Raw genomic sequence first — 27677 nt, forward strand, 5'->3', positions numbered from 1 at the left:
AAATCAGCAAAAAGACGAGGCAAGCAGGCAAAAAGTTTGGGGGAAGACCACCCTTAGGCTGACAGGTCTAACAGTCAGCCAGTTACATGTGAAGAACATGTGCTCGGAGTATCCATGCGATTCTTTACAGGGCCAGCATATGGACAAGTCAAGTAAGTCTAGTCCAAAAAGGTTCATTGGGATGTAGTAGAGTGAGTGCACTACAAAGAATTTAGTTTGAGATAATGCTTGGATAAGTACCTTTTTCACAGATTTTGGACCAGGACTCCGTAGCCTGAACTTAAAAAAAACTTTGGTGGTGTTCTCTGTAATGGTATCATGGAATTCTCTTTGGATTTGTACAGTATTTTATATATTTGTATGACAGCATGTCCTTTAGATTAGATTTGGCTGAGGAATATTAGGATAGTGGGTTTTTGGATTGGACCACGCTTGGTTATCTTTGATTTGATTTTTAAGAAGTCATAAAAGTCTAAGTTAGAGAGTGAGTATTCACTTTCAGGGTGGCAAAGGATAGGGGTTTAGTGCCAGAGAAGATATCTGAAATTAATAACATTCCTTTAGCCCCCCATACTGGCCGGATTGAGGCAGAATTTGTGGTTTCTGTCTTTATGTAGTTCCATAAGGAAAGAGCAAAGCATTGAATGATATTGGAGGCTCGGTTTTTATCTAATTGCAGCAGGGCTTGAATTGTTTAAAAAAGAATGCGCTTTGACTGAGCAAATTTGTGGTGAGACATTGCAATTTAGCTAAGAAGAAGGTGGACTTTTTTTAGATATCATCTCAGCCCAGCGTGCCCCTTGTGCTGATAGGAATGCAGTCTTTTATTTTCAAAACAAACTTTATTCGGTTTTATAGTGGTACAGTACTGGCCACAGGCCAGTATATCAAGGTATATTTTACTCCTCAATGGAGTGTACCTTCATATTAATTGAAAAAGGAATGCTGTATTGAAGTCAAACCAGTTAGGTAAATTGCAACCCCCATCTTATAAGTTTTTAAGGGCCAGTCTGGATCATTTCTTTGCACCAGAGAAATTCTGAGGTGACTTTAGCAATGGCAGAAAAGGTTGCCTCAGATAAACGGATCAGGAGCATGCTCGAAGGAAAGATTAGAATGAGAATCACCATCATTTTTTAAATAAAATTGCTAGTTTGTCCCACCATGTGATGTGTGTAGTGGATTAAATCGAAAGTATATCTTTAATTTTCTGGAGTGCCTTCTGTCATTATAGAGGATTGATTCGGATAGATCACCAGAGGACGATATGCCTAGATCAGTGTGTTCCCAGCTGATTTTTGGTGGGCCGAGAAAGTCTGAGCAATAAATAAAGATGCCTTTAAATTCTGTGTTTATCCTGTCACTATTATGGTGCTTCTAAGACAGAGTTTAAATGTCAGGCAATATCTTCTGACAAAATGCTGCTTACTCGTTTAACATGGAATTGGTGTTTACTTTTTATTCTCTGACGGCAAAGGAGTTTTTTAAAATAAATTATGTGACAGTCTTTCTGGAGTACAGGGAATGTGAAAGAAAATGCTGTAGGATATTGTTTTGTGCAAAAATATGTAAATGCCTGTAGATGAACTGATGTAAATAGTTGGGAATGCAAAAATGAAGTAATTGTTTAGTAATTTTGAAGTGTGCTGGAACCAGAGATTTTAATATGATCAAAAAAAATTACTTGTTTATGCACAAATTATAAATAGTCACAGAAATCAGATCTCCATACAGTATCATTTGAGTACTATATAGGTTTACCAGTAAATCTTTACGTCTGTGAAAAGTTAGTGTCAATTTCAATGGAACATATGTTGTCTGTAAAGGACAATTCACTACCACAATATGCTTTAGTTACATTCAAAGATTGCCTCTCATGTCTGTAGATGGGTTGCTAAAAATGTGTTGTTTTAAAAATTGATTTTTGGTTCTAAAACGTTTAGTAACCACTGGCCTAGATACTTAATACATTTAGATTGACACTGGAGGCCTGAACTTCCTATGTATGAGGGATGACAATGAATATTCAGTGGTAATACTTCTGTTTTGTCCTTATTCAAGGAGTATCCTGACCAGCTAGAAAAAGAGTGAATGGGCTGAATGAGGCTGGCAAGGCTGATTCTGGTGCTTCAGAGAAAATTCATATGGCATCAGCATATGCTGCTCTTTTAGAAGTAGAGGAACCGAATTCAACACCTTTACCCTCTGGTGCCATATTGAGCATTACTCGGAGAGGGTCTATAGCTAAAAGAAATTGCATGGGGACAGTGGCCAACCTTGTCTTAATCCCTGATGCAATAAGAAATGGGTGGAGGTGACACATTCTTGCAGTGGTATTGGTATATAGCGCCATGATCAATTTTGAATAAGTCTCTCCAAGATTACATCTGTGGTTCGCCGCCTCCAAGTAAGATGAGATGAATTTGCGAAACGCTTTCTCTGAGTCTAACACTATAGCAATGGTGGCAGGAGAATTTGGTAAAGAGGCTTGTTCGATGCTATGGAAAAACCTATGTATGTTATCGCTCGCTAGTGTAGCTATGACAAAGTCCAATTGCGAATTATGGATCGATTTGGCTATAAGGAGTTCAAGTTGTTTAGCAAGAATTGTTGTATATATATCTTTGTTTCCATATTTAATAACAGGATGGGTCTAAAGTTTTTTAGGTCACATTGATCTTTCCCCTCTTTTGAAATGGCAACAATATTACCTTCGGCTTCTGTGCCGCAGACTTTTTTCGAGGTGACAAGCGGTGGAGTAACAACTCAAGCGTCTCCAACAGTGTGGAAGCAAATGTTTGATAAAAACTGATGGGAAAACCATCAGGTCTCAGTATTTTACCATTGGTTATGAATGTACAGGCATGCATAGTTTAATCTTTGTATATTGGTTTATTCAGAACAAGTTTATCCTTGTCTGATAAGGATTTCATTGGGATGTTCCCCATGAAGGCAAGACATAAATTCACACTAACAATTTTATGTAAAGAGTACAATGAAGAATAGAATGAAGTGAAGAGCTCTTAATATTTCAGTTGTTTTAGACTTATCAGTCTTGTGCTATAAGAGCAGATAAATGTTCCCTCTTCCTAAAAGTGACATTTCTACAATAGTAATGTTAAATCCAACTTTAATAGTAAAGAAGATTTATCATTACCATTCCAAAGATATAACACATGACAAACTACTCCTTTCAAATCAGGAATTATACCTTAAAGGTGTAATAAGGGATTTCCCAATGTTAGCCTAAGATAGGAGTAGGCTTCACAGTAGAGAAACATTTTTTGGGATGTTTTTCCCTACCATGACATGCAAAACTTTAGAGTACATGTCCTATTTATTTGTCTATTGGAGGAGTTTTGTATAGTGTGAACATGACCTATCAGGGTATCAGAGCACTCTACATATAGCAGTCAAGTTATACATACAGGTAAACATGCAAGAAGGAATAAGCAAACAGCAATGCAAATACAGTATAGCAATCGGCCTGGCAGATTCAAGATCCGCAGGTGTCCACAGGAAAATAGTCAAGATGAGTGATTTCAGTGCTGCCATTGAAGGAATCCATTCAACAGAAGCATTTTTGCTTCTTTCTTGAAGAAGGTAGTCAAGGTGTTTGTCCTGGCTCCAGAAGGCAGTCTGTTCCACAGGCTTGGGGCTAGCCCAAAGAAGGAGCGGTTGTACGTTTACTTTTTGTTGAACATCTGTGGCTTCCACAATAGGGAGTTAGTGATTCTTCTTTGGGAGGCCTGAGACATGTTTAAAGGGCTACTTATGTAGGTTACAGAATGAGTGTTCTAGGCCCACTGGTATCATTTAATTTACAGGCCCTGGGAACAGGTAGTGCACTCTACCAGGGATTTACAGGTAAATTAAATATACCCATGTGGATATACCAAATGTAACCATGTTTAGAGGAGAAGCACATGCACTTTAGCACTGGTCAGCAGCAGTAAAGTGCTTAGAGTCCTAAGGCCAAAAAGAGAATCAGCAAAAAGACGAGGCAAGCAGGCAAAAAGTTTGGGGGAAGACCACCCTTAGGCTGACAGGTCTAACAGTCAGCCAGTTACATGTGAAAAACATGTGCTCGGAGTATCCATGCGATTCTTTACAGGGCCAGCATGTGGACAAGTCAAGTAAGTCTAGTCCAAAAAGGTTCATTGGGATCTAGTAGAGTGAGTGCACTACAAAGAATTTAGTTTGAGATAATGCTTGGATAAGTACCTTTTTCACAGATTTTGGACCAGGACTCCGTAGACTGAACTTAAAAAAACGTTGGTGGTGTTCTCTGTAATGGTATCATGGAATTCTCTTTGGATTTGTACAGTATTTTATATATTTGTATGACAGCATGTCCTTTAGATTAGATTTGGCTGAGGAATATTAGGATAGTGGGTCTTTGGATTGGACCACGCTTTGTTATCTTTGATTTGATTTTTAAGAAGTCATAAAAGTCTAAGTTAGAGAGTGAGTATTCACTTTCAGGGTGGCAAAGGATAGGGGTTTAGTGCCTAAGAAGATATCTGAAATTAATAACATTCCTTTAGCCCCCCATACTGGCCGGATTGAGGCAGAATTTGTGGTTTCTGTCTTTATGTAGTTCCATAAGGAAAGAGCAAAGCATTGATTGATATTGGAGGCTAGGTTTTTATCTAATTGCAGCAGGGCTTGAATTGTTTAAAAAAGAATGCGCTTTGACTGAGCAAATTTGTGGTGAGACATTGCAATTTAGCTAAGGAGAAGGTGGACTTTTTTTTAGATATCATCTCAGCCCAGTGGGCCCCTTGTGCTGATAGGAATGCAGTCTTTTTTTTTTTTAAACAAACTTTACTCGGTTTTATAGTGGTACAGTACTGGCCACAGGCCAGTATATCAAGGTATATTTTACTCCTCAATGGAGTGTGCCTTCATATTAATTTAAAAAGGAATGCTGTATTGAAGTCAAACCAGTTAGGTAAATTGCAACCCCCATCTTATAAGTTTTTAAGGGCCAGTCTGGATCATTTCTTTGCACCAGAGAAATTCTGAGGTGACTTTAGCAATGGCAGAAAAGGTTGCCTCAGATAAACGGATCAGGAGCATGCTCGAAGGAAAGATTAGAATGAGAATCACCATCATTTTTTAAATAAAATTGCTAGTTTGTCCCACCATGTGATGTGTTTAGTGGATTAAATCGAAAGTATATCTTTAATTTTCTGGAGTGCCTTCTGTCATTATAGAGGATTGATTCGGATAGATCACCAGAGGACGATATGCCTAGATCAGTGTGTTCCAAGCTGATTTTTGGTGGGCCGAGAAAGTCTGAGCAATAAATAAAGATGCCTTTAAATTCTGTGTTTATCCTGTCACTATTATGGTGCTTCTAAGACAGAGTTTAAATGTCAGGCAATATCTTCTGACAAAATGCTGCTTACTCGTTTAACATGGAATTGGTGTTTACTTTTTATTCTCTGACGGCAAAGGAGTTTTTTAAAATAAATTATGTGACAGTCTTTCTGGAGTACAGGGAATGTGAAAGAAAATGCTGTAGGATATTGTTTTGTGCAAAAATATGTAAATACCTGTAGATGAACTGATGTAAATAGTTGGGAAAGCAAAAATGAAGTAATTGTTTAGTAATTTTGAAGTGTGCTGGAACCAGAGATTTTAATATGATCAAAAAAAATTACTTGTTTATGCACAAATTATAAATAGTCACAGAAATCAGATCTCCATACAGTATATTGTGAGTACTATATCCAAACTAACAAAAGGTGACGGACTCAAATGGTAGCACCTCACTTCCAATAAGCTGCTGCCTTGTCAGGCTGTTAGTGCACAAACTCTCCAGCACCATTCACCTAGTGATGCCTCAGTACGAAATCCTGACAGAAAATTTACATTGAATGGAGGTGCACTGAACATAGAAACAAAGTCCAAAATTATTTTAAGCTTTTCTTTGTTTAATTTTTATTTCAAGTAGATAGATACAAAAAACCACAGCCAACGCGTTTCGTTCCTTTCAAGATATAGTTTCTTAACGGAACTTCTTCAGGGCTGTAATAAGAAAATAGAAAAAATATATATATATAATACAATCATTAAAACTAACGGACATACACATATATTTACATACATTTAAAACCACTTTTAGTATCTTTTCTATCAATCCCGTTATACCAAGATTAGATTTGTATTTACAAATTATGTACACATTTTTCATTTTTCTTTGTTATGCACGTCCATTTGTACTACATAAACATGGAGATTCCAAAATTTCATGGTTGACTATTATAAGAGAAAGGTGCTCTAATTTATCAACACAATATTCAAAGACTCCGTATGACATGATTTGGATAGTCTCGACAATCTTTCATTTTCCATCTATTTAACTAAAGATGAAACTCATAATGTTCTAGCTATCATCTTACCTCAAAGTGACAGCAAATTAAATGCAGGTTTTGGAGTTTCAAATATTGAAGAGTAGGTAGTTAGTTCAGCTTTAATTGTAACTTGTCCAGAGATCAGAAGATATTCTAAAGGAGAAAGTGTGACACGAAGACCAAATTCAGAACAATCTAGATTAATTATTATGATGTTTAAGAGTTGAGCGGAGAAGAGAGGACATGGATAAAGTCTCACCGGATAGGTCGTGGAGGGTCTGTTTAAAATTACAATACCCTTCGTTGAAATGTACAATTTTTAGATCCATTTGAATGTTGATTTACCCCGATTCATATTGAGAATCTAAAACAAGATGCAGAATAAAAACTTAATATATAGAAAAAGAAACACATGAAAATTATTAATATGTTAGTTACTTTTAGTTTAAGATGTTGGGGGTGCACTGCTTCAGGTGCATGATAGGCTCAACGATTTATGCTAATACTTTTATTACAAGAGTTGATTCATAAATATAAGAGCTATTTGTAGGAGTTTCTAATTCCAGAGGGCCTCATAAATAGCCGAACTGCTTAATATGAAAAAGATTGTCAAGAGAGGAGAACATTCGGGTAATAATCAGCAAGAACATGAAAGATGCCAAGATATAGAGGCCAAGATATAGTTATATGTTATTCGAGAAGATAATTCAAAGTTTACGTGACCCCAAAATACTAAGCCAAGCCACAATTTTTTAGAAGATAAAATAGTCCTGAGATAGTACCTATTTCTGTATTTTTAGGATAAAATATGATCTCACCTGTATTGTTCCTTTGATGCTGTTCTTATAGCAGATTTTAAGACGTCATCTATATTAGATGCTCAGTTCTATGTCGGTATATTTATTAAATAAACACCTAAGGTTGAAATATACAAAACACATTAGTGGCTTGACGCCACCCAAATGATATTCTGTAATATAATTGAAACTGTCTATGACATTATTCTCAATCTGAATAGTCCAAATTAGAATGTCAATAACAAGAGGTGACTTGACCTATATGATTTCTTTATAAAAAAAATGCAAGAAAGTTGAAAAAAAGCAAAATAAAACCACATAAACGACATTATTGAGGTTAAATTGAATAACCTTTTAGTGGTCTCAAATAATCAATTTCCACTAAAAAATGTATATTAACAGAGTAGACACTTAACTTAATGTCTCTCCAGGGTCACAGTCTCTCAAGATTAGAAAAAACCCACAGAGAACCCCCTGATTCTACACAGTTATTTGAATCTAGGCTAATTGTTCTACCTAGAAATGAATATTGTTCAATTATAAACTATAGATTTTTAAATTTAAGTAAAATCATTTACTATCTCACATGCATGAATCACAAGGAGGGTGTTAAAATAATCAAAGTACCTTATTAAGCGTTCTTCAGTTACCTCCAGATTCTCCGACCGTTTTTCCCAGCTTGTTTTGTGTTTATATAGTTTGTTTGAATGCTCCTAATTGGAAACACCTGGTTGGGCCCATGTTTGATGATGTCACCAATATGCGTCGTCGACACGAGTGCCCACCCAGGTCTAACAACCTATCGCTAATTGTAGCGCCATTTTGAGATGGCCGATTATATATATTAATTATCGAGTATGGAAAGCATTTCTTATATTAGTAGTACGCCAATCGATCTGATTCGATTGATTTCTAAGAGATAGAAAGAAGAGTTAAGATTAACTCATTAGTATTTAATGCGGGGACCGCGTTAGTTGTTTACAAAATAGTTCCTCTAATAAGAGGCTGAATGGATAAAAAGTTATTCTCCTATTCTAGTTAATTCAAAATGCTTTCTACTCGAATTATATCCCAATCACTTTATGTAGATTGTTTGAATAGTTAATTCAGGTCATAATTAACAGGTTTGGCGCTTATTTTAGGTCACCGTAATCTAACGACATCGACTAAGTTTAAGAGAGAATAGTTCCGCCATCTTTGAATGTACAAAGTTACAATGAATAGAGTAGACTATGAGGAATAATATATCTAAATTGGACATATGAATCGTCCTAGTGCTGTCCAGTTTTTCTTAAATCAGATCGTGTCTTGTTGGACACAATCAGATACCTAAAAAAATGCGTTGTTCGAAACCAGAATACCTAATCCGACGATAAATAGATGGTTTCGCGTTTACTACAGATCACAGTAATCGCGCGACATCGGCTAAATTGAGTAAAAATGCTTCCGCCATCTTTGAATATACACAGTTATAAAGAGTAAAGCAAACTTTTAGGATTAATCTATGAACATTTAACACATGAATGATTCTAACGCTGTTAAATTATTTTTCAGTCGGGCTATGTCTTTTCCGACACATTTAGATACTTAAAGGCGTTTGATCGATACTAGAACGCCTAATCTGACGATTGTCGATACAGTCTTCGTGACGCGTTATCCGCATCTGTGCCGATACCAATATGATGAGATAATATATTTTTCGGCCATCTTTGAATGGTCAAATTATTTTCACTGCTGATAGTGTAAGAGGTCAATAAAGATTCAATGAGAGGTGTTGTGAAAAGGAGGAGGGGGAAAAGTGGGGTGGGGACGGGAAAGGAGCAGTATGAAAAAATACTTTCTTTTGTTTAGCTCTACGGACATGTTTTCATAGTATGTTCAATTCTAATTGCATCATAGATGCAGATTAAACAGTGAGTGTGTAACTGTTGAGATATTTAATTCTCAACATGAAAATATGAATTTTCTGATAAGGCTAATATCTTATAGCTAAAAAATATATATAAGGCGTGTTGTATCTCAGGAGAGAACGATCAAATAAATGTGTCACAAGTCGGTCTGATGTTGCTAGGATTGCTGCATGGCTTAACACTGCTGTCACTTTGCTTAAGACAAAACAATGCACGGCATGTTGTTATTGATGTATCTACACATCCTATTCTGTAAATAATATCACATTTATAATGTTAAGTTAACTTGGATGGCTTTTCAAGACAGTCAATCTAACTACATTTAAAGCACTGTTAGCTGTCCTAATTTAGAAAATAGTGGAATTCATTGTCTGTATTATGGCCATACTTAATCGCTTGTAGTCTGCAAATCCATTTTGCCTCACGTTGTCTTAGCAGAAGGGCTCTATCTCCACCTCTATTGCATGTCGCCACATGTTCAATGCCAAAGAACCAGAATGCATTATCATTTGGATGGATTTTTTTAAAATGCTCCGCCATGGGGTATTTAGAATCCCCTGTTACTATTGCTCTTCTGTGCTCTTGTATTCTCAGTTTGAGGTTTCTCGTCGTGCTCCCTACATATATTTGATCGCATTTACAGCCCAATATGTAAACTACAAAACAAGTTTTACAGTTGATGAATTCTCTAATTTTATACTGTTTTTGATTGTTATACATAAACTCCTTAGTTTTGTTTTTTCCAAAGACACACATATTACAAGAGCTGCATGTGAAGAAACCAGCCGGTTTCGTTGGTAGCCATGTTTGAGTTGTTTTTGGTGAAGTCACAAAACTCGGGCATAGTCTTTCTTTTAAAGTCGTACCCTTCTTATAAGAGATACTTGGATTTTTAGTCAAAGTTGTTTTGAAAGTAGGTATTTCAAGTAGCATATGCCAGTTCTTTTTCAGAATGCTAAAAATCTTATGACTATGCAAGGTATATTTTGTGATGAATCTGGGTTTATCATTATTAGTTCTCATCTTTTTGGTACTATTTTCTAGTGTTGATTCTCTACTTATCTGATGTACTCTTGAGATAGCTGTTTTTACGTCTCTCTCCTCATATCCTCTTTCCAAAAATTTATTTCCTGTCTCTGATACATTTTTCTCGAAGATGTGTGCTTCTGAACAGTTTCTTCTTACCCTCACCATCTCACCGTAAGGAATATTCTTAATGACAGATCTTGAATGGGCACTCGTGGCATGGAGTACTCCATTGCAGGATGTCTCCTTTCTATACAGGGCACTCTGTATCGTTCCATCCTTTACATATAAATGCAGATCTAAAAAGTCTATTTTTGTTCGATTGTAATTCATTGTTAAGGTCACATTGTAAGAGTTGTTGTTTAAATGCATGAAATAATCATGGAGACTATTTTCAGACCCCGACCATATGCAGATAATGTCATCAATAAATCTCCCCCAGAACACTATATACTGTGTCCAGGGGGAGGCCTCCCTGCCCCATGCATGAAGCGCCTCATACCATCCCATGAATAGGCATGCGTATGAAGGGGCAAATTTGGTGCCCATTGCTGTACCGCGAAGTTGGCGATACCATTTCCCGTCATGGAGAAACACATTCGTGGTGAGAATCAATTCCATCATCTTCAGAATCATCCTATTGTGTTCGAAAGTATCTGCTTTGTCTTTGTCTAAAAAGGACTGTGTTGCCAGAAGGCCAAATTTGTGCTCAATGCATGTGTATAGGCTAACAACGTCCCATGTGACAAAGAGAAGTTCATCTGACCAAGCAAAGTTCGTCAATTTGGACAGGACATCTTTACTATCTTTCAGAAACGATGGAAGATTAAACATATACTTTTGTAGTTTATAATCTACAAATTCAGACATCTTCTCGGTGGGTGATCCTACTCCAGATATTATTGGCCTTCCTGGTGGAAATTTAGCTTTTTTATGTGTCTTTGGAAGTATATAAATACATGGATAGCGAGGATTGTTCACTTTCAAGAATCTGTACTCTAGATCATTTAAGAGACAGATTTCTTTCCACTCCCCCAGCATTAGATTTATTCGGGAGCTAAGTTCGATTATGGGGTTACCTTTGAGGACTTCGTAGCAGTTTTTATCGCTTAATTGTCGGTCTATCTCACCCATGTAGTCTACCTTGTTCATCATCACCACATTATTGCCTTTATCGGCTTTCCTGATAACTATAGAGTTGTCATTCTCCAATCTATTGAGTGCCTCTCTTTCACCTTTAGTCAAGTTTTGATTTTCATGTTTCAAATATTTTTCCGATTTTTCTAACTTGTATAATTCCTCCGTTACTTTTTCGTGAAATTTGTCGATGTTTGGATGGTATCCCTGATTGGGAACAAACTTAGACTTCGGTCTTAACCCACTGTCTATATTTACGTTTTCTACAATGTCTAAATCCCGTAGGAGAGTTTCAATCTCTAGGTCTTCACCTTCCTCAATAGAAAGGAGACATTGTATGTTACGGACATCCTCAATGCTATGTGTAACAGGTTCTGTAATTCTTCCCTCAACAGATACACCACAATTTCGATTTTTGAAGTACTCATTTAATTTCAATTTTCTTGTGAATTTAAACAAATCAACATGTACATCTGATAAGTCACCCGATTGTGTGGGACAGAATCCGAGGCCTTTACATAACAAGCTTCGTTCATCAGCATCGATAGATCTGTCAGACAAATTAATAATTTCCAATTTCGTATTCTCTAAATTATCAACAAATGGAGTTATGACATTGTCACTTCTTTCATGGGTTACACTCACGGTTTCTTGGGTCTCAGTGTCATTTTCTCCTGTTCTTGCTGTCTGCCTCTTGTTATCTTTTCTTTTTCCTTTACCTCTCCTCCCTCCTCTTCTCGTCTTGGGGTTTGTTTTTTCCGCTGATTGCTGCTGATCCGGAGTGTGGCCAGTTCTTTTTGAAATGAAGTGATACCCTCCCCTAAAGGGGTCTCGTCTTGATTACTACTTGAGGCCACACTACTTCTTGAAGATACTGAGGTACTGCTTATTGATCTTGTATCTTCAACCTCTTCCCTTCCTCTCTTTTTAATGTCGGCTTTCTGCATTGAGTCATATTTTTTGGCGAAAGTGTATATTCGCCCCTCCTTGTAATCACAATCATCTCTTCGGATTTTCCGCATCTTTTTATCTTTGAGATACTGTTGATGGCTTAAAATTACTTTTTTCAAAATCTCATAATCTCATAATTCTTCTCAATTAGATCTTTGGTCTCTAATGCCTCAATCTCTGATTCTATCTTTTGAATCTCCGATAGCAGTTTAGCCCCTTTATCAATTGCATTTCTTATCAGAATTTGCATCATAACTAATGATGCATTCTCCAGATTGACTTCCCATTCTTTAAGTAGATCCGCACTCAGATCTTCGAATGTCGGGAAGATTAGAATACGTAGTCCTCTTGGGACTTTTTTATTATCTATGTACTGTTGGAGTGTAACTCCGTCCCACCATCGTGCCAGTTCTTGTTTCTTTAGGCGTTCTAATTTTAAGAATAAGGCACGTAGTCCTTGTTTTTCCGTGGTGGTGGGTACTGTAGGTGTTGGGGTGGCACTTTTGCCAAAAAGATCTTGCGCTAATTCCTCCCGTCCGTCATTGAAACGTGACATATTCAAATTCTATCTAAAGCAACAGTGAGTGCAAACCAGTCCAGAAAGTGACAATATCCAAACTAACAAAAGGTGACGGACTCAAATGGTAGCACCTCACTTCCAATAAGCTGCTGCCTTGTCAGGCTGTTAGTGCACAAACTCTCCAGCACCATTCACCTAGTGATGCCTCAGTACGAAATCCTGACAGAAAATTTACATTGAATGGAGGTGCACTGAACATAGAAACAAAGTCCAAAATTATTTTAAGCTTTTCTTTGTTTAATTTTTATTTCAAGTAGATAGATACAAAAAACCACAGCCAACGCGTTTCGTTCCTTTCAAGATATAGTTTCTTAACGGAACTTCTTCAGGGCTGTAATAAGAAAATAGAAAAAATATATATATATAATACAATCATTAAAACTAACGGACATACACATATATTTACATACATTTAAAACCACTTTTAGTATCTTTTCTATCAATCCCGTTATACCAAGATTAGATTTGTATTTACAAATTATGTACACATTTTTCATTTTTCTTTGTTATGCACGTCCATTTGTACTACATAAACATGGAGATTCCAAAATTTCATGGTTGACTATTATAAGAGAAAGGTGCTCTAATTTATCAACACAATATTCAAAGACTCCGTATGACATGATTTGGATAGTCTCGACAATCTTTCATTTTCCATCTATTTAACTAAAGATGAAACTCATAATGTTCTAGCTATCATCTTACCTCAAAGTGACAGCAAATTAAATGCAGGTTTTGGAGTTTCAAATATTGAAGAGTAGGTAGTTAGTTCAACTTTAATTGTAACTTGTCCAGAGATCAGAAGATATTCTAAAGGAGAAAGTGTGACACGAAGACCAAATTCAGAACAATCTAGATTAATTATTATGATGTTTAAGAGTTGAGCGGAGAAGAGAGGACATGGATAAAGTCTCACCGGATAGGTCGTGGAGGGTCTGTTTAAAATTACAATACCCTTCGTTGAAATGTACAATTTTTAGATCCATTTGAATGTTGATTTACCCCGATTCATATTGAGAATCTAAAACAAGATGCAGAATAAAAACTTAATATATAGAAAAAGAAACACATGAAAATTATTAATATGTTAGTTACTTTTAGTTTAAGATGTTGGGGGTGCACTGCTTCAGGTGCATGATAGGCTCAACGATTTATGCTAATACTTTTATTACAAGAGTTGATTCATAAATATAAGAGCTATTTGTAGGAGTTTCTAATTCCAGAGGGCCTCATAAATAGCCGAACTGCTTAATATGAAAAAGATTGTCAAGAGAGGAGAACATTCGGGTAATAATCAGCAAGAACATGAAAGATGCCAAGATATAGAGGCCAAGATATAGTTATATGTTATTCGAGAAGATAATTCAAAGTTTACGTGACCCCAAAATACTAAGCCAAGCCACAATTTTTTAGAAGATAAAATAGTCCTGAGATAGTACCTATTTCTGTATTTTTAGGATAAAATATGATCTCACCTGTATTGTTCCTTTGATGCTGTTCTTATAGCAGATTTTAAGAGAAGAATTATGAGATTTTGAAAAAAGTAATTTTAAGCCATCAACAGTATCTCAAAGATAAAAAGATGCGGAAAATCCGAAGAGATGATTGTGATTACAAGGAGGGGCGAATATACACTTTCGCCAAAAAATATGACTCAATGCAGAAAGCCGACATTAAAAAGAGAGGAAGGGAAGAGGTTGAAGATACAAGATCAATAAGCAGTACCTCAGTATCTTCAAGAAGTAGTGTGGCCTCAAGTAGTAATCAAGACGAGACCCCTTTAGGGGAGGGTATCACTTCATTTCAAAAAGAACTGGCCACACTCCGGATCAGCAGCAATCAGCGGAAAAAACAAACCCCAAGACGAGAAGAGGAGGGAGGAGAGGTAAAGGAAAAAGAAAAGATAACAAGAGGCAGACAGCAAGAACAGGAGAAAATGACACTGAGACCCAAGAAACCGTGAGTGTAACCCATGAAAGAAGTGACAATGTCATAACTCCATTTGTTGATAATTTAGAGAATACGAAATTGGAAATTATTAATTTGTCTGACAGATCTATCGATGCTGATGAACGAAGCTTGTTATGTAAAGGCCTCGGATTCTGTCCCACACAATCGGGTGACTTATCAGATGTACATGTTGATTTGTTTAAATTCACAAGAAAATTGAAATTAAATGAGTACTTCAAAAATCGAAATTGTGGTGTATCTGTTGAGGGAAGAATTACAGAACCTGTTACACATAGCATTGAGGATGTCCGTAACATACAATGTCTCCTTTCTATTGAGGAAGGTGAAGACCTAGAGATTGAAACTCTCCTACGGGATTTAGACATTGTAGAAAACGTAAATATAGACAGTGGGTTAAGACCGAAGTCTAAGTTTGTTCCCAATCAGGGATACCATCCAAACATCGACAAATTTCACGAAAAAGTAACGGAGGAATTATACAAGTTAGAAAAATCGGAAAAATATTTGAAACATGAAAATCAAAACTTGACTAAAGGTGAAAGAGAGGCACTCAATAGATTGGAGAATGACAACTCTATAGTTATCAGGAAAGCCGATAAAGGCAATAATGTGGTGATGATGAACAAGGTAGACTACATGGGTGAGATAGACCGACAATTAAGCGATAAAAACTGCTACGAAGTCCTCAAAGGTAACCCCATAATCGAACTTAGCTCCCGAATAAATCTAATGCTGGGGGAGTGGAAAGAAATCTGTCTCTTAAATGATCTAGAGTACAGATTCTTGAAAGTGAACAATCCTCGCTATCCATGTATTTATATACTTCCAAAGACACATAAAAAAGCTAAATTTCCACCAGGAAGGCCAATAATATCTGGAGTAGGATCACCCACCGAGAAGATGTCTGAATTTGTAGATTATAAACTACAAAAGTATATGTTTAATCTTCCATCGTTTCTGAAAGATAGTAAAGATGTCCTGTCCAAATTGACGAACTTTGCTTGGTCAGATGAACTTCTCTTTGTCACATGGGACGTTGTTAGCCTATACACATGCATTGAGCACAAATTTGGCCTTCTGGCAACACAGTCCTTTTTAGACAAAGACAAAGCAGATACTTTCGAACACAATAGGATGATTCTGAAGATGATGGAATTGATTCTCACCACGAATGTGTTTCTCCATGACGGGAAATGGTATCGCCAACTTCGCGGTACAGCAATGGGCACCAAATTTGCCCCTTCATACGCATGCCTATTCATGGGATGGTATGAGGCGCTTCATGCATGGGGCAGGGAGGCCTCCCCCTGGACACAGTATATAGTGTTCTGGGGGAGATTTATTGATGACATTATCTGCATATGGTCGGGGTCTGAAAATAGTCTCCATGATTATTTCATGCATTTAAACAACAACTCTTACAATGTGACCTTAACAATGAATTACAATCGAACAAAAATAGACTTTTTAGATCTGCATTTATATGTAAAGGATGGAACGATACAGAGTGCCCTGTATAGAAAGGAGACATCCTGCAATGGAGTACTCCATGCCACGAGTGCCCATTCAAGATCTGTCATTAAGAATATTCCTTACGGTGAGATGGTGAGGGTAAGAAGAAACTGTTCAGAAGCACACATCTTCGAGAAAAATGTATCAGAGACAGGAAATAAATTTTTGGAAAGAGGATATGAGGAGAGAGACGTAAAAACAGCTATCTCAAGAGTACATCAGATAAGTAGAGAATCAACACTAGAAAATAGTACCAAAAAGATGAGAACTAATAATGATAAACCCAGATTCATCACAAAATATACCTTGCATAGTCATAAGATTTTTAGCATTCTGAAAAAGAACTGGCATATGCTACTTGAAATACCTACTTTCAAAACAACTTTGACTAAAAATCCAAGTATCTCTTATAAGAAGGGTACGACTTTAAAAGAAAGACTATGCCCGAGTTATGTGACTTCACCAAAAACAACTCAAACATGGCTACCAACGAAACCGGCTGGTTTCTTCACATGCAGCTCTTGTAATATGTGTGTCTTTGGAAAAAACAAAACTAAGGAGTTTATGTATAACAATCAAAAACAGTATAAAATTAGAGAATTCATCAACTGTAAAACTTGTTTTGTAGTTTACATATTGGGCTGTAAATGCGATCAAATATATGTAGGGAGCACGACGAGAAACCTCAAACTGAGAATACAAGAGCACAGAAGAGCAATAGTAACAGGGGATTCTAAATACCCCATGGCGGAGCATTTTAAAAAAATCCATCCAAATGATAATGCATTCTGGTTCTTTGGCATTGAACATGTGGCGACATGCAATAGAGGTGGAGATAGAGCCCTTCTGCTAAGACAACGTGAGGCAAAATGGATTTGCAGACTACAAGCGATTAAGTATGGCCATAATACAGACAATGAATTCCACTATTTTCTAAATTAGGACAGCTAACAGTGCTTTAAATGTAGTTAGATTGACTGTCTTGAAAAGCCATCCAAGTTAACTTAACATTATAAATGTGATATTATTTACAGAATAGGATGTGTAGATACATCAATAACAACATGCCGTGCATTGTTTTGTCTTAAGCAAAGTGACAGCAGTGTTAAGCCATGCAGCAATCCTAGCAACATCAGACCGACTTGTGACACATTTATTTGATCGTTCTCTCCTGAGATACAACACGCCTTATATATATTTTTTAGCTATAAGATATTAGCCTTATCAGAAAATTCATATTTTCATGTTGAGAATTAAATATCTCAACAGTTACACACTCACTGTTTAATCTGCATCTATGATGCAATTAGAATTGAACATACTATGAAAACATGTCCGTAGAGCTAAACAAAAGAAAGTATTTTTTCATACTGCTCCTTTCCCGTCCCCACCCCACTTTTCCCCCTCCTCCTTTTCACAACACCTCTCATTGAATCTTTATTGACCTCTTACACTATCAGCAGTGAAAATAATTTGACCATTCAAAGATGGCCGAAAAATATATTATCTCATCATATTGGTATCGGCACAGATGCGGATAACGCGTCACGAAGACTGTATCGACAATCGTCAGATTAGGCGTTCTAGTATCGATCAAACGCCTTTAAGTATCTAAATGTGTCGGAAAAGACATAGCCCGACTGAAAAATAATTTAACAGCGTTAGAATCATTCATGTGTTAAATGTTCATAGATTAATCCTAAAAGTTTGCTTTACTCTTTATAACTGTGTATATTCAAAGATGGTGGAAGCATTTTTACTCAATTTAGCCGATGTCGCGCGATTACTGTGATCTGTAGTAAACGCGAAACCATCTATTTATCGTCGGATTAGGTATTCTGGTTTCGAACAACGCATTTTTTTAGGTATCTGATTGTGTCCAACAAGACACGATCTGATTTAAGAAAAACTGGACAGCACTAGGACGATTCATATGTCCAATTTAGATATATTATTCCTCATAGTCTACTCTATTCATTGTAACTTTGTACATTCAAAGATGGCGGAACTATTCTCTCTTAAACTTAGTCGATGTCGTTAGATTACGGTGACCTAAAATAAGCGCCAAACCTGTTAATTATGACCTGAATTAACTATTCAAACAATCTACATAAAGTGATTGGGATATAATTCGAGTAGAAAGCATTTTGAATTAACTAGAATAGGAGAATAACTTTTTATCCATTCAGCCTCTTATTAGAGGAACTATTTTGTAAACAACTAACGCGGTCCCCGCATTAAATACTAATGAGTTAATCTTAACTCTTCTTTCTATCTCTTAGAAATCAATCGAATCAGATCGATTGGCGTACTACTAATATAAGAAATGCTTTCCATACTCGATAATTAATATATATAATCGGCCATCTCAAAATGGCGCTACAATTAGCGATAGGTTGTTAGACCTGGGTGGGCACTCGTGTCGACGACGCATATTGGTGACATCATCAAACATGGGCCCAACCAGGTGTTTCCAATTAGGAGCATTCAAACAAACTATATAAACACAAAACAAGCTGGGAAAAACGGTCGGAGAATCTGGAGGTAACTGAAGAACGCTTAATAAGGTACTTTGATTATTTTAACACCCTCCTTGTGATTCATGCATGTGAGATAGTAAATGATTTTACTTAAATTTAAAAATCTATAGTTTATAATTGAACAATATTCATTTCTAGGTAGAACAATTAGCCTAGATTCAAATAACTGTGTAGAATCAGGGGGTTCTCTGTGGGTTTTTTCTAATCTTGAGAGACTGTGACCCTGGAGAGACATTAAGTTAAGTGTCTACTCTGTTAATATACATTTTTTAGTGGAAATTGATTATTTGAGACCACTAAAAGGTTATTCAATTTAACCTCAATAATGTCGTTTATGTGGTTTTATTTTGCTTTTTTTCAACTTTCTTGCATTTTTTTTATAAAGAAATCATATAGGTCAAGTCACCTCTTGTTATTGACATTCTAATTTGGACTATTCAGATTGAGAATAATGTCATAGACAGTTTCAATTATATTACAGAATATCATTTGGGTGGCGTCAAGCCACTAATGTGTTTTGTATATTTCAACCTTAGGTGTTTATTTAATAAATATACCGACATAGAACTGAGCATCTAATATAGATGACGTCTTAAAATCTGCTATAAGAACAGCATCAAAGGAACAATACAGGTGAGATCATATTTTATCCTAAAAATACAGAAATAGGTACTATCTCAGGACTATTTTATCTTCTAAAAAATTGTGGCTTGGCTTAGTATTTTGGGGTCACGTAAACTTTGAATTATCTTCTCGAATAACATATAACTATATCTTGGCCTCTATATCTTGGCATCTTTCATGTTCTTGCTGATTATTACCCGAATGTTCTCCTCTCTTGACAATCTTTTTCATATTAAGCAGTTCGGCTATTTATGAGGCCCTCTGGAATTAGAAACTCCTACAAATAGCTCTTATATTTATGAATCAACTCTTGTAATAAAAGTATTAGCATAAATCGTTGAGCCTATCATGCACCTGAAGCAGTGCACCCCCAACATCTTAAACTAAAAGTAACTAACATATTAATAATTTTCATGTGTTTCTTTTTCTATATATTAAGTTTTTATTCTGCATCTTGTTTTAGATTCTCAATATGAATCGGGGTAAATCAACATTCAAATGGATCTAAAAATTGTACATTTCAACGAAGGGTATTGTAATTTTAAACAGACCCTCCACGACCTATCCGGTGAGACTTTATCCATGTCCTCTCTTCTCCGCTCAACTCTTAAACATCATAATAATTAATCTAGATTGTTCTGAATTTGGTCTTCGTGTCACACTTTCTCCTTTAGAATATCTTCTGATCTCTGGACAAGTTACAATTAAAGTTGAACTAACTACCTACTCTTCAATATTTGAAACTCCAAAACCTGCATTTAATTTGCTGTCACTTTGAGGTAAGATGATAGCTAGAACATTATGAGTTTCATCTTTAGTTAAATAGATGGAAAATGAAAGATTGTCGAGACTATCCAAATCATGTCATACGGAGTCTTTGAATATTGTGTTGATAAATTAGAGCACCTTTCTCTTATAATAGTCAACCATGAAATTTTGGAATCTCCATGTTTATGTAGTACAAATGGACGTGCATAACAAAGAAAAATGAAAAATGTGTACATAATTTGTAAATACAAATCTAATCTTGGTATAACGGGATTGATAGAAAAGATACTAAAAGTGGTTTTAAATGTATGTAAATATATGTGTATGTCCGTTAGTTTTAATGATTGTATTATATATATATATTTTTTCTATTTTCTTATTACAGCCCTGAAGAAGTTCCGTTAAGAAACTATATCTTGAAAGGAACGAAACGCGTTGGCTGTGGTTTTTTGTATCTATCTACTTGAAATAAAAATTAAACAAAGAAAAGCTTAAAATAATTTTGGACTTTGTTTCTATGTTCAGTGCACCTCCATTCAATGTATATATTGTGAGTACTATATAGGTTTACCAGTAAATCTTTACGTCTGTGAAAAGTTAGTGTCAATGTCAATGGAAAATATGTTGCCTGTAAAGGACAATTCACTACCACAATATGCTTTAGTTACATTCAAAAATTGCCTCTCATGTCTGTAGATGGGTCGCTAAAAATGTGGTGTTTTAAAAAGTGAGTTTTGGTTCTAAAACGTTTAGTAACCACTGGCCTAGATACTTAATACATTTAGATTGACACTGGAGGCCTGAACTTCCTATGTATGAGGGATAACAATGAATATTCAGTGGTAATACTTCTGTTTTGTCCTTATTCAAGGAGTATCCTGACCAGCTAGAAAAAGAGTGAATGGGCTGAATGAGGCTGGCAAGGCTGATTCTGGTGCTTCAGAGAAAATTCATATGGCATCAGCATATGCTGCTCTTTTAGAAGTAGAGGAACCTAATTCAACACCTTTAACCTCTGGTGCCATATTGAGCATTACTCGGAGAGGGTCTATAGCTAAAAGAAATTGCATGGGGACAATGGCCAACCTTGTCTTAATCCCTGATGCAATAAGAAATGGGTGGAGGTGACACATTCTTGCAGTGGTATTGGTATATAGCGCCATGATCAATTTTGAATAAGTCTCTCCAAGATTACATCTGTGGTTCGCCGCCTCCAAGTAAGATGAGATGAATTTGCGAAACGCTTTCTCTGAGTCTAACACTATAGCAATGGTGGCAGGAGAATTTGGTAAAGAGGCTTGTTCGATGCTATGGAAAAACCTATGCATGTTATCGCTCGCTAGTGTAGCTATGACAAAGTCCAATTGCGAATTATGGATCGATTTGGCTATAAGGAGTTCAAGTTGTTTAGCAAGAATTGTTGTATATATATTTTTGTTTCCATATTTAATAACAGGATGAGTCTAAAGTTTTTTAGGTCACATTGATCTTTCCCCTCTTTTGAAATGACAACAATATTACCTACGGCGTCTGTGCCGCAGACTTTTTTCGAGGTGACAAAGCGGTGGAGTAACAACTCAAGCGTCTCCAACAGTGTGGGAGCAAATGTTTGATAAAAATTGATGGGAAAACCATCAAGTCTCAGTATTTTACCATTGGTTATGAATGTACAGGCATGCATAGTTTAATCTTTGTATATTGGTTTATTCAGAACAAGTTTATCCTTGTCTGATAAGGATTTCATTGGGATGTTCCCCATGAAGGCAAGACATAAATTCACACTAACAATTTTATGTAAAGTGTACAATGAAGAATAGAATGATGTGAAGAGCTCTTAATATTTCAGTTGTTTTAGACTTATCAGTCTTGTGCTGTTCTTTAATTGACGTTATTGAACTGCAATTCTGATTGAATTTTAGATTTGTCAATTGTGATTTTCGTCCTTAATTCAGATAAAACAGCGTTTTGCTCCTTTGGGCTTAGACTCATAAGTGTGCTTGTCAGCTCATTAATGTATTGGATTTGGATATGAGGACATTTCCAAAAGACGGGACTTTAGACTGTCTGTGTAGAATTTCTTTTGCCTTAATCTCATTCTGTAGTTTGCCTGGTAGTAATCTGATATCTTTATTTTGCTTGGCCATGGGGCTAAAGCAGTGTCCCCTAAATATGCAGTTCAGTGCATCCTAGAAGGTGACTAGGGAAGAAACAGAGTTGGCATTATCTCAAATAAACAGAACTTATTCATTGGTTAACTCCCGAACATCCATTTTGAATTCTAGTAATTCAATATTTATACGCCAAGAGCAATTCTTGGGGAGGTGATTTTCAGAATAATGGTAATGGCAGTGTGGTCAAAGACTAAGAAAGGTTCCATAGTTAGGTCAATGGTGCTTTGGAGAAGGTGGGCATTTAATAGCACGTAATCTATCCTTGAGAAACTGTTATATTGCTGAGGTGGTGGCGTCTCCATACGTCGGATAGACCATGTGTGGTGCAGTGATAGCGCATTTTTTTTGTGTACTTAGGGAACTTTGTATTTAAAGGTGGTCTGTTTATCAAGGATAGTATCCATTGGTAGGTGATTTTGGGGGCTACAATTTCATCTTTGCTGACATTTTGCACTTTAGTTAATGCATTCTTGAGGGTTGATTCTCTGTACCCTCTTTCTCTGAATCTCTGGATCATCACTTTACACTCATCTTTAAATGACCTTTCAGAGGTAAAATTACCACAAGCCCGTAGGAATTCCCCATAAGGGATGCTATTAATAAGATTCCTCGGGTGACTGCTCTGGGAATGCAGGAGGGTGTTATCTGCAGTACTTTTCCTATGTAGTTTGGATGTCAGTTTGATGCCATCAACCCATGTCTGTGTATCCAGAAAATCCACATTACTTTTACGCATTTTACCTTCCAGTTTTAAATTATGTGTTTTCATTGAGGGCAGAGATAAATGTGGTCGCCTATACTATGACGGCATGTTAAGATTATAAAATCTCACGAACTGAAAAGCTGAGTGGAGTCGCTGATTTATTGAAGAGGAGTGCGTGTTTCCTTGCTTTCTTAACATCTGGAGATATATCTATATATATATATTCACTTAAAAAACCATAGGTTTCACACATGTTATAGTTAGCTGGACATTTCACTCGTAAAAAACCATTGAAATTCCCCCGTTATAGTTAGTTCAGATAACTATAACTTTAAGTGAATTTGCAAGGTTTTTTAAATGCTAATTCCTAACTATAACGTGTGTGAAACCTATGGTTTTTTAAGTGAATTTGTAAGGTTTTTTAAATGCTAATTTATGTATGTATTATTATATTTTTTATATATTTATTTTACAATAAACTACCTATGTATATAGTTATAGATTTGAGGAAATATGAATTTTGTGATCAGTTATGTCCCCTATCGTAGACCCCAACGGCTCCATGTACATGCTATAAGTACATGTATGTTCCCTCCAGTTCCAGTTTTGAAGACGCAAATACATGTGCGTCCACCGTCAACATGTCCTCTTTCAGATCCGCCATGAATGGGTCAGATATTCCATTCCTAAGTATGAAAGGCCACCGACTTTATGTGGTTCACTCTCCACATTTTACAGATTCAGGTGAGTAGGCCCTGAATTCTGTCATCAAGCCTTTTCCTGCCTTCTGCCTCTGAAAGCTCCAGTCTGAGCCCGCATCTGCATCCATGAACTTTGTCCTACTCCCTGCGCGGCTAACGGTGCCTGATCCAGCCTGTTGCCTGCCAAAAACTGTGTTTCACCTTCAAGATTATCTGCTCGCTCCTCATCCGATGCATTCCTGTCTAGTAGTTTAGGTAAACACTCCTCCAGCTACCGTGCAAAGGGCCAGGCCTCGCTGTCCTCATGCAAGTAATTCATAGCCCCCGTTACCATGGAATATTCCTACCCCCTCGCATCTCGTGTAGACACTTAGACGCTTGTACACGCACTAACAGTCAGTATAGAATAGATTCTATCCTAGAAACCTTTCCTTTTGGATAACACAGTTCTTTAAACATAGGATATTAGATATGATTTGGGATTAGGTTGACATGACCCCCCAGACTTCTGTCTCCACATGTAGAGCTAAATGTCAAGTCCCCTTCACCCTCTAGTTGCACGTCAATCACACGTCATGCGGCTGCGCGCGCATCTCTGCCAAATATTTCTGCTGACATTGCAGGATTCTCTTATGGATCCACCCACTTGTGACATCATGTATAATGACATTATCTAAGTTACGCCTATGTGTCCGCCTCTATTAGTTACGTATGCACATTTTATCTGTATTATCAGCTGTTACGCCTCCTGCATCTGTTTCACTGTATTGCATTTCCTATAAAACTGATTATCTGTCAATAATGTATGCCCTTCCTTCCTGAACTTTCGTGGTGATGGAATAGAAGCCTGCAATTCGAATTGTATTCCTTTGTATAGGAATAAAGCCTTTTAGAACCTCTAAATACCACGGATTCTGCCTCTTATATTGACTGAGTTATTCTTACTAGACTTTACCGCATAAAAAATAGTACCGGTAATGAAATATTTACCACATAAATTGGCGCCCGAATAGGGACACTTTCTCATCTCACGCGCCGGAGGTGCGTTGCAGGCCCGGTCTCCTGCCACAGCTGAACGGACAAAAACGCGTACCTGCAGGATTTCCTGTATCTCCCTCCGGCCAAGCGGGGGCGACTGAGGCTGCGATCAACACCCAGACGAGGCGGTGAGAAGTGCGAAGTATCCCGACCAGAGCCTAGCTGAGAGAGCAAGATCCGAGGTATACAGAGGCCCACCAGGTTCCGAAGTTCCGAGTCCAGTCGAGTCGAGTCCAGTCCGGTCCAGTTTCAGTTCCGTTCCGAGGCCTTCCGTTCCGAGCTACCCGGTGAGTACCATTGCCGGGGAGGCATTTAACGTGCACATAGTCTGTGCCGGTCAAGACGGGTTTGGGTACACAAATCCGGTCTGCACTGTTTTAGCAGTGTATCTGTACTGTTTAGCAGTATATCTAGTATGTCTTGCATTTAAATAAGTATTATCTAGTGTCGGTATTATGTCAGTAACTAGTTTTCTAGTAGTTATCATCGTTCGTAAAACTGTTAAGTGTTAAATGTTTTAATACGTTCTACATATTGTGGTGTGAATGACTGTTCATTATTGTGTTCATTGTATAAAGTGTGTTCTAGTAACCGTCTAAAAATGCTGCTCTTTTCAAAATTAAGACAGATCAAAACCAGAAAAGGGGTACTCGAAGAAGCTGTTCCCATTCCACCTAGGGACACTCCAGGGTACTTTATGTATCATAAGCATGGCCTAGATGCCGTATTATTTCTTGATTTATGGGTGAACTACACCAAGGATTTGCCAGAAAATCAGAGATGGCCCGCAGCGGGGACCTGGGATGCAGATAACATCATGAGAGTAGAAGAAGAATTATGGAAAAAGAAAGCCAGACAGTCACAGAAAGATGCCATTGAATTATGGCGTAAAGAATCATATAGACGTACAGAAAAAGCGCTCAGACAGGAAGAGAAAGGTAGAGAGAATTCAAATAAAACCCGAGAAAATCTATTAATTGAGGAAGGTACCCGAGTAAAATCAGAACAAGTAGATAGACAAAGAAACACTCTTATGAATGGTATGTATCCTCTTCTGGCCGAAGGGTTACCTAAGGCTACCCCGGAAATACCAAAAGACCTAACTCCTCCATTGCTCCCGATAAAAACACATCCCAAAACAGCAAAGGACGTTTTCCTTTCCTCCTATTTAGATGACGTAGCTCCCGAGTATGCTAATACCATACCACACACACCACTTGCCGATGGTGTTCAACACCAAGAGCATCCGTCTGTATCCCCGCAACTACAAACTCCTACGCCCATTCCCACAGGTCCGTCCGTTTCTACAGTTTTTCCCGCATCTACAATCTCTATCCTACGTCCAACGAATCCTTTCTTGCCCAGCACCTCAGATGGTGCTACAGGAGGTACGACAGACATGTTTGACACCCCGCCGCGAAATAAACAGACCCTTAGAGATTTAGCACTCCAACGTACACCCCAACTAGCGACATCCGACATGTTTAAAGAACAGCTTGTGGATTGTAGATACGATCCAGTGCCAGGTAGACAGGACAAATTGCTCATATCATCACTACGTATACGACGAGCTACATTGTATTTAATGACGATACCAGGAATGGTTGAACACCTAGACGATATATATCGCTTTGTCCAAACAGGGCGAGGTCCAGAAAGTATTAACGAAGCTATGGAATACCAGAAAGTGGATGTACAAAGACAACTACTACGTTTCTTCATAAATTGCGTGATTAGGAACCAAGACAGGCCTGGGGCAGATCATGATACCATGCAAAAACTTGCCAAATGGGGTCAGAACATATCAGAAGAGAAACATGATAGACAGGCGTGTATAATCGCTGTTAGAGTCGGGGATCTCTGGTTGGCGCAAGGTTGCCCTTGTGTCAAGCAGGAACCCTCTCCTCCACGTCAGGGCGCAGGATAACCCCTCGCGAATGACCCTTGCTCACCCTCTAGGTGCGTGGCGTGAGCAGCCAAGGCGATTCCTCAGGCGTTGTTGGTTAAGCACTTACAATCGTACACACAGTAAATACATCAATCCCCCCAGAAACGGACACCAGACTTGGATATATATAAAAATACGATTCTTTATGTCAAAATAAGGTATATATATCTCAACAGACTTATCACAAGACCAATAACGTTTTCGCTAGGCCACCAGGTTATACAGCAGGCAAATGATCTTGTTTGTAGCTTCAAATGGATGGTTCGTAGTCTCTTTACTTGTAGTTCCAGTACTCACAGAGATCGGTTCCTGTGAACGGGGAAATAAGGCGTTGCGGGCCCCGAGCCCGATACTGGAACTTCCTTAGTGATGTGGAGAGTCGGCACAGGTCGGTGCGACTCTCGGCTTGGGAAGTGTTCTCGGGTCCTCAATCAGCAGGTGTGGGCACGTAGGCAGGCGCGGCCAGCGACCCTTTAGCACGGCGGTGCAGGAGGGTCTCCACAGCGGAGGCGGCGCGGCCTGAGATGTCCGGGGATAGCGAAGCGGGGTCGCAGGGCACGGTCAGTGCAGCTGGATGACCCGGCGTAGATCACAGTCGTCGGACGGCTTCCGGCGGGAGGGGTGATAGCGCGGTCAGCGCGCTCCCGTAGCAGGCGGTGACAGGGATGCAGGCGGCCTGGCCCGGGGACAGAGAGCGGCTCGGGACGGAGCGGGGCTCTCACGGGTTTGAGGCAGGCGAGCTTCTGAGTGTCACGGCCCTAGGAGGGGCGATGAGGGGCGCAGTCTCTTTTCCAGCGGGATGCACACACGGCTCGAATTGGAGGACGAGCAAGAAGCACAGAGAACCCACTGTTCCTGGGGTTCAGTTCAGGGGGCAAGCTCAGATCAAGCCCTTGGAGAATGTTCAAGCACAAAGTAGCAAAGTCTTTTCAGTAAGT

The 27677-nt window shown here is 37.9% G+C and overlaps 1 protein-coding gene and 3 long non-coding RNA genes across 4 annotated transcripts in view; 2 read left to right on the top strand and 2 right to left on the bottom strand.

The window, feature by feature from the left end:
• LOC146855449 (stabilin-2-like) overlaps positions 1-27677 on the top strand; it is a 1111419-nt gene that overhangs the window by 66053 nt on the left and 1017689 nt on the right. The window lies entirely within an intron of this gene.
• LOC146855450 (uncharacterized) lies at positions 5629-6726 on the bottom strand. Its single transcript, XR_014980839.1, has 3 exons — positions 6622-6726; positions 6411-6515; positions 5629-6036 (listed from the first exon to the last, which is right to left on the bottom strand). It is a non-coding gene; the product is annotated as an uncharacterized LOC146855450 (long non-coding RNA).
• Positions 11642-27677, bottom strand: part of LOC146855451 (uncharacterized) — a 55561-nt gene continuing 39525 nt past the window's right edge. Inside the window, exons 2-4 of the long non-coding RNA XR_014981328.1 lie at positions 13680-13784; positions 13469-13573; positions 11642-13094 (exon numbers count right to left, since the gene is read on the bottom strand). This is a non-coding gene — a long non-coding RNA (uncharacterized LOC146855451). The remainder of the gene's footprint in view (positions 13095-13468; positions 13574-13679; positions 13785-27677) is intronic.
• On the top strand, positions 19873-20689 carry LOC146855452 (uncharacterized). Its single transcript, XR_014980840.1, has 3 exons — positions 19873-19978; positions 20085-20189; positions 20564-20689. It is a non-coding gene; the product is annotated as an uncharacterized LOC146855452 (long non-coding RNA).

Source organism: Triturus cristatus, chromosome 4_1 (genome assembly GCF_964204655.1).
Source record: "Triturus cristatus chromosome 4_1, aTriCri1.1, whole genome shotgun sequence".
Lineage (NCBI taxonomy): Eukaryota > Metazoa > Chordata > Amphibia > Caudata > Salamandridae > Triturus > Triturus cristatus.